This window comes from Strix aluco, chromosome 7, assembly GCF_031877795.1.
Source record: "Strix aluco isolate bStrAlu1 chromosome 7, bStrAlu1.hap1, whole genome shotgun sequence".
NCBI lineage: Eukaryota > Metazoa > Chordata > Aves > Strigiformes > Strigidae > Strix > Strix aluco.
The window spans coordinates 24,472,163-24,480,584 of record NC_133937.1 but is presented as its reverse complement, the minus strand read 5'-3'; positions in this window follow the sequence as shown (position 1 = coordinate 24,480,584).

Genomic DNA, 8,422 nt, shown 5'->3' with positions numbered 1-8,422 from the left:
TTGTAGACTGCAACTGAAAATGATATTTTATCATACTGCAAGATCTCTCTTTTTTAGAAATACAATCCACTTAACTGTTAAAGCCAGAAAACATGGTATTTCCCATAATAACTTAAATTTAACTACTGGGTATAATAAATGCACAGTTTGAATACTTATGTAATATTCTCACCACAATAGCACAAATATCCGAAATACCTTGGCAAACAGAAATTGATGTTCCAAGGTAACTGCTGTTCTGTTTCTTCACCAGTTGAGAATACTATACTGTACTATTTATGGTACATTCTTAGCTTCAAACGTTGTACATACGAAAACTAATCAACCTGTCATCTTTCACATTTTACATATCCAAATCTATTAGAACCATGATCCTCTGAAAAAAAAATTACTGTAAATTTTAGATACACTTTTGATACAAATCAAGGGAGGTAGCAGCACTCAAGACTTCAATGTTTGCTGTTGGTGTGATATTGAGCAACAGAACATGCTCAACATAAAAAAGTTATTCACAGACCTACAGAATGCAGCATTTTCAAGTGCAGAATGTAACCAACATGAAAGCTACAGAAAATCCTCCTCCATAACTAGAGGTAAATTGCATAATGCTTATTCATTTCTTTGATCCCATTTTAACCACTGAATCTTGTATTTGCAATGGAGGGTTCTTACGAGCCTTAGATCTACTTTGATTTTGCAATGTGACATTTTTTATCTTAAAACAAATTGAGAGAAGGATTTTTGTGATCATACAGGGAGGAGACATGGCAATCTGCACCATACCTAAATCTCATCCTATACTGAAAGAGAACTCTCCCACTGTCCTGTCTGTTGCAGCCCTGCAAAAAAGACAGGCTGACTGCTTGCTGAACTGAGATCTGGAGAATCCCAGTTGTTGCTTTGAATCCTTATAAGCTTTTCATTTACTTCACACTTTTATTTGTATTTAGCTTTATAGCAACTTGCTCTCTTCAGACCTTATTTCCTAAAGCATTATTTTAAAAACTTTTACTCCTCCAGCTCTTCTATGTCCATTTTCCACTGATGTCAGGCATATAAGACAGCCCTTCATCCTGGCCTGTCTACTGCCAGCACCGTCGCTCTCTTCCAGGAGAGAGCAGCTTCTTGTGAATTCTATTACTGCGTCACTCCCCACATCCCCTTTGCTTCTTGGATTTCACTCCCTTGCCTCTTTTCTCAGAATTCCCTTCTTCATTTTAAAGGCTGTTAGTCAAGATTTCTGACATATTCTACAGGCTCACAATGATCAAGTTGTATTTTGCCATAGCACTCACCAACACCTACTATTCAACACACACCATGTTTCCTGCCAAGTGTAAACACCTGTTGAAGAAGGTCCCCAGATTCACAGAGTGCAACTTACATGTAGTATAAAAAACACTGATCATGTAACTACAGTTTTGTTTCCTCAAGCTGAAATACTGCAGTAATAATTTATAAACTTCATTGCTGATAATTTTTTATACCTTCTAAATTTTTGTCAAATGTTTTTGACTGCCAATTTGCTTTGATTTGCTGCTAGGATAAATCACTCAACTAAGAAATCTCCTATATGGTGTAAGCTTTCAATTAGTTGTCTTTTGTATCCAAAGGCTGTAGCTCCTTTAAATCTGCTATGAATTATTTCAGAATTATGTGACTGAGAAATCTAAAGTTTAAAAATACTTCCAATTCTTTATGCACATCTTTGTGTTCTTTCAGTCATCACTGCACCATAGGACTCTAATGAGGATATTTAAAGTACTGTTTTTGCCTACACTGGCTATATTAGCCTTGTCTAGCTGTAATTTGCAGACCAGTGGTCATTTTCTGACCTTGGGCTGTTGTGGGATTTTTAATTTCCTACAGAGCATACGCTCAGCTCTGATGTCCCTCAGAGCATTCCATTCTTGGCCCACCACTGTTCCTAATCTATATACTGGCACTTAGAGGCCAAATTATTTGGCAAAGTTTGCATGCCCCTTGCATGAATGCTGATACTCAACTGTGTCTTTCTTTAACACCACCTGTCCCTCAGGCATTTTTACTGTTCTTACATCATTTATCTGATCTCCACTACTGGATGTGTTGTAACATTTTCCATCTAATTTCAACCAAAAAAAAAAAAAAAGCAGGCTATTCTTACTGGCAAAGGTTGTTTAGCTGTTATTTTTTCTCTGTAGTATATAACCATTCCTGTATCGAACATGCAGTCCAAATATGAAAAAGAGAGCTGCTAGTCTGGTGATTGATATTTAAGACTTATGTCCATTCTATTAACTTATTTCTATTTCAACTAAGAAAGATAAGCCACTCTTCTGGATATTAATATCTTCGGCTGTGCTTTTATTTCTTTCATCAAGATAGCTGTGAACCTGTCCATATTTCCAAATCTACTTTTTGATAAATTAGAGCTTATCAAGAATACTGTTGCCTGTGTCTTCTCTGGAATTTTCTAAAGCATTTATGCTCGACAGTAACGTTTATCTCTATTTGTACAGAAGAGACCTGAAAAACATATCTGCACCCTATTTTTTTTAAATGGAGTACAGAATAAACCACAAGCCCCAGGAAAGATTGACAGAAGCCAAGCTTGAAGCTGGGTCTACTAAGAGAGTTGTCAAGGAAATTTCTGAAGTACTGTTGGTGCTACCCTTTTCTATGACAGCATATGGATGCAGAACAGTGGTGTTCCGAGACTTTCTATCTCTGCCTCAGCTGTCCCACTCAGTTTTGAAAAAGAATAATTTCCTTCTCTAAGCACTTAAAATCAGTTGAACAAATTAATCTGAAAACAGGATACTCTAAACCAGGAAGAAAAAAACTATTAGATTTTACAAGGGATAGATTTTAGATTGTATAAAATTAGATTAGATTTTATAAGGGCTAGCATGGCCTTAGAATTCTGAAACTACTGCCCATTTTCCATTTTTATATTAGTGCAGCACATTGAAAATATAGTTATCTTCTTGTGTTGATGCTATTTATATTCATACATGTGAATATACGTGTTTCATGATAATGATTTTCATTCTAGAAGCCAAAAAATACAGCCAATTTCAACAATATCATGAATTGCAGTGTCATCACCATCGTGTAAAGTCAAGCACAGAAACTTCTACTGTAGAGGAGTACATTCATCTGTGTCCATGCTATGTTAAAGCATCTCATAACTACAGATGATGATTGCAGCAGCCTGTCGGTGACTGACTTCAGCAAAAGCCATCTGGATGGGTCATGGCACAATGATTTTCTCCACCATCTCAAAAATACTTGTAGCTGAGCTCTTCCTCTTTTCAGCATAAGAAAGTAGTTGAATACTTCTAACACGATAGATTGTCAACGTCCAATTTATTTATTCCATACAGTATCTGAACATATTGCATACCACATAAGCTCCACAGTTTACATTTACCAACAGATGTTTTTCTTTCTCGAGCAGATGGTATATTGAGTGTACCGTGACATAATTCACATTTGCATTATCAGTCATGAATGCTAATGCATGCCATAAACTGAGTTTTGTGTTTTGATAAGATATTTTTAATAGCCATAGCATCTTTGTAAAAATCAATTAGTTTGATAATACAACCAGAGAACCATTTTTTTTCCTCAGTTGCAGTGAAAGGTAAGATTTATTTTACCTAAAGGTAAGATTTATCAAAAAACAAGGAGAAAAAAAAAAAAAAGGGCAAGAGATAACACTTTGTTATTACCTTTGTTTGATCTATGCATACTTATTCTTTTTGTACTGGTTAAATATTCAGTTTCAAAGATGGAATTACTTTTGTAAGAATTCCTAATTTTCTAAGATAGGAGCTAATTCTGGGTAATACATTCTCAGAAAGAAAACTTGATAAACTTACTTCATGGAGTCCTCACAGGCATAAATGAAGTGAAATAATAGCAAGTTGAACAGAATGTTGCCAGATAAAGTTCATAACTTCACTTTTAGGCATAATGATGGTCCTACTAAGTAAAAATTTTAAAAAGTCCAAATTGTTTTGGATTTTATTCTCAACTTACATTATTTTTTCCATTTTTTGCGATCCTGGAATCTAGAATACTGCTAAGAAGTGTCTGGAATACCCTGCTAAATAACTTCTTAAAAGGGATAGATCAAATAATATAGCAGGTCTCAACAGTATTCTGTTTTTACAGTACCCTTGATTCATTTTCCTTGATTCAAACAAACTTCCCATCATGAGATTACTTTTTTCATCCATGTGTTTCATCTCACACAGACATTGTAAGTGTAATCGAGTTCTTTCACTGGCATAAATAAACCCAGCCTTCTTTAAAGACAATAGTTTTTCATCAGTTTAAAATCAGCACAATATGAGCTGAAACAGGTCTCCTGATACAGAAGCTTAGAATCTGGTTTGTGCTGGGTGAGACCAATCTCCTGACACATCTAAGTCAATCATTGCCCAACACTATGCTGCTGTTAGGTGTCTTAATATTTGTTTGGTTTTACACAGTTTGCTTGGTTTTGCACAGAAATGACTGGCATGTTTAATTGAGCACTAATGAGTTAAGGAAGTGTGACACAAATTGTGAAACAACCCAGAGTAAAGAAAGGACACAGCAGTGGAAAGACCACTGGTCTGATGTGGCACTGCAATTCCTAATATCTTCTTGATCAGCTTTGTATGAAGACCAAAAAGCTAAAACATCTTTTGCATTTTACAATAAGAAATCCATACAACAGCAAGAATATGAATCACACTTATAGAAAGCTAAGAATTTTAGGCTTAAAATTCTGTTCTGTTAGCAAACCAAGTGGCATCTTATAATTGCTGTATCAGCATAATCATTTGAGATGCTTACCTCTACTTGCTTTTAGATAAACTATTTGCAGTGAAATTCAACTAGTACTCAACATTAATATGGCTGCTTTTGTGATCTTTTTTAAGAGATAAAAATGGAAAGTGAGCATTTTACCCCATCTACACAAGCAAAAAGTTTGGAGAAAAAAGAGAAAAATTTTGGAGAAAAAAAAAAGAAAGTAAAGATGTCATGAGCAGGTAACTTAAAATGGTGATGCCATTTTGTTCTTCATCCAGTCTGAATCACATTTAACAGGGCCTTGCATACAAAGTATTGAAGATGTTTCTCTGTTGATACAGATCCAGTGTCTTCTAAAGTAAATTTACAATTTTCTTGCTCTTTCAATCAAAATCTTCCTAGACCTAATAGTTTTCGACAACTCCTAACTTTTGCCACTACTGTAATTTAGATTTTAGTATCAATACTCTAGTTAGTCTGGGAGGATTCTGGTGGAGAATAGAAGGTCTTGTTCCAAGAAAGCTACCTGTGACAATATTCCCTTTTATATGGAAATAGAATATAGAAATATAGAATATAGAAATCTGCCTATAGAAAATTATTTTCTCTGCTCTTACAAAATTCATGTGTCTTTTTAGCATGATTTACTTCTTAAAATAAACACTCTCCAATTAAGTTCTCATGTTGCAATAACTGTCAATGCTCTCTGCTTCTTTTATAAGGAATTGCTGAGATTATAGAACCTGTAAGCTGCATACTTTTGAAGATACTATTCCCCTTTCCCACCAGTAAAAAATAATTACCCATAATAGTGGTTTGTCACAACTAGCCCACCGAGACAGTTGTTTACCATATTATGAGGTTTTATGTCATTTGTTTTTCCTGAACTCTATTAATTTAATGTAATTTACTTCAGCTCTCAGGTGGGTCTCCATTAATGTTTTACAAATATTACAACCTTATCTTAAAATTTGTAACTCATAATAACTTATCATTACTCATTTTCATTATTCTTGCCCATTTGTCTGTGGCTAATTTGTCCTACCTTATACAACAAAGGTTGGTTTTGCAGGATTTAGTCTGTACCCGCATTATTTGGCACAAGAAGTACTTGCTTCTAGGGGGACTTACATAGGGGGACTCTCATTGATGTTCTTCTTTTGATTTCTCAGGGACTGGAATAGTTGTAATATTAAGTTCATCACTGAGAGCTCTGATTAGTCTTCGTATCTGTCTATCCTCCCCTTAAGTTAGAAGAATGTTTATTCTGTTCAGTCTTTCTTCTTTTTAAAAAGCTTGTAATTTTTGATTCGCTAGTAATTTTGAACAACCATTAAATTTCAGTTCAAATGTTTCTTGGAGGCATTTTTTTTTGTAGTTTGTAAGCTTTAATGTTTAGTCATTTATCATCTAGTGTGAATTGTCTTAGCAGCCATCTGTCACTAAAATTCATAGTGGAGTGGTCACTCTCATCTACACTTTCTTTCTCACGCAGGTGCTTTTGAAAATCAATCCCTGTATACACACATGTACCAGAGTGGCTTGCAGCATCATTTTTTAAATATATAGTTCATTAGGCCCCATTTATTTGCATCCAACAGAAATTTGCTCAAAGATGTTCGATATCCCACTTTCTGGTCATATGCAGTCAAAGGGAACCTCTGGGTCCTTCAGGCAAGTAGGTAAAGAAAGGAGTTGTGAGCCCCTTCAACAAGGAGCAGGAGAGCATTTGTTCTGTGGCTGACAGCAGAGTTTCTCAGATACATGTCCTCTTCCTGTAATGAAGTCAGATCTAACTGGGGACAAGAGGTGAGACAGAATGCGAGAGAAATATCCATATTCCTTCTGTAATTCTGACGTCTTGTCCAAACAGACACTGATATTTGTGGTACTTGGCTTCTTTTTTGTGTTGGTATCATGAAGGATTCAAATTATATCATCCATCATTTGTCAAGAGCCCTGCAACAGCTACAGCCCTGCAACTAGTCTGAAAGGGTTTCCAGAACAACCACTTCACACTCACATAACGCCAACACAAAAAATACTTTCTAGCAGCCTTTAACACACTTAAAAGCATAGTGCTAAAAAGGCCAAAAGGCACCAAATTATATCTCTGATACCTTAGTTTAGTTTAAAACATAGAAAACCAACTCATATATCATCCTATAGTTTAAACCAGAACACAAGGATTTCAGGATCACTGAAAGCAATAGATCCTAGCAATCCTGCTCAACATTGTCTCTTTGATCTTTTGTGTTTCAGAGGAGTGCAAAAGCAAAATTTCCTAGCATTGCATATTGAAGTGTGGGATTCATAGAGTACAGTTATGGAAGCCACAGGACCATATGGTCTTTCAACCCATCCTTAGGCTACCAAAAATTGAACACTTTGAGATTTGTGTCATCAGCAATAGTTTCCAACTGCAGAAACACTGCTACCTAGTCACACAATTACATAACCTTGTCAAGCTCAATTTTTGAAGCTATATAAACTCCTCAGCCTCTTTACCCAGCTGTGAAGATAATTCCAGATCATGTCTCTTTCAGTAGTTAGAAATATACAAAGATTACTATTTTATCTTCTAAGTGCTGGGATAAGGATTTTACTATTTGCCCTTTTTTCCTCAGTGTTGCAACCACTAATTTTTGGAATATAATCTATGTTTCCCCTGCCAGAGAAATCACCTAGTCTTTAAAAATTGAGACCTTTCTTGCTATTTTCTATTACATCTTAATGCATAGCTTCCTGAAGAGGAAAAGACACTGAAGCTGACAGAAAACAGTATAATTTGGAGATTGCGTATATATAGCAATAAATACATGAAATAATGTTACTTCTGCTAGAAAGGCTTTCTTTATTTAATAGAAACACTTTTGAGTTGGTTTCATATAAATGTTTTTCCCTTATAACTTCAAATATGATGGCAAAGGAATTGAGAAGCTTTGCCATTTCTGAAAAACCCTTTGAATTAGAACGTTGATTTTGGAGAGGATGTAACACAAAAGGTAGTTACTGTGTAGCAGTATTTTCTGCTGCACAGTCACAAAGGAACTAGAATCAAATGCCTGCAACAATAAAAAAAGGTAGTTTGTTCTTCAAATAAGTGTGTTTACTTACTAAAACACAGCAGACTGGGAGCCTTCATACTTACCCAACACATGATCTCTCTCCCCATAGTCAGACACCAGCTGCAGGTATCCTGATCAACGAAGCGATACATTTACCCGTGGCACTTGGGATTGTGGGATATGTAGTCCATTAGCCCCCACAATGCAATTCGTATGGATTGTCTGTATTACCAGTAGTATTTAAGAATACTGCTTGCAGTCACTAGGTGAAAGATAGTGTTAGATTTCATGGGTTGCCTATAATACACATTTATGGAAGAAGTCATCAAATATATTTTTAAATTAAGTATTCTGAAGGGGTTTGAACAGCATTTACAGAGAAAAGCCTTTCCTAGTTATGACCTGACATTGTGTGAGACGATACCAGAACAGAGAACATTTGGCTTTAGCAGAGCACCTTAGGCCAGGGTGGCACAACTTGCATTTTCACTGTATTCCATACAACCTTCAAACAAGGAAATCACCATGCAAACTGGAAGAAGGAAAGACCAGGGAGATGATGAGGG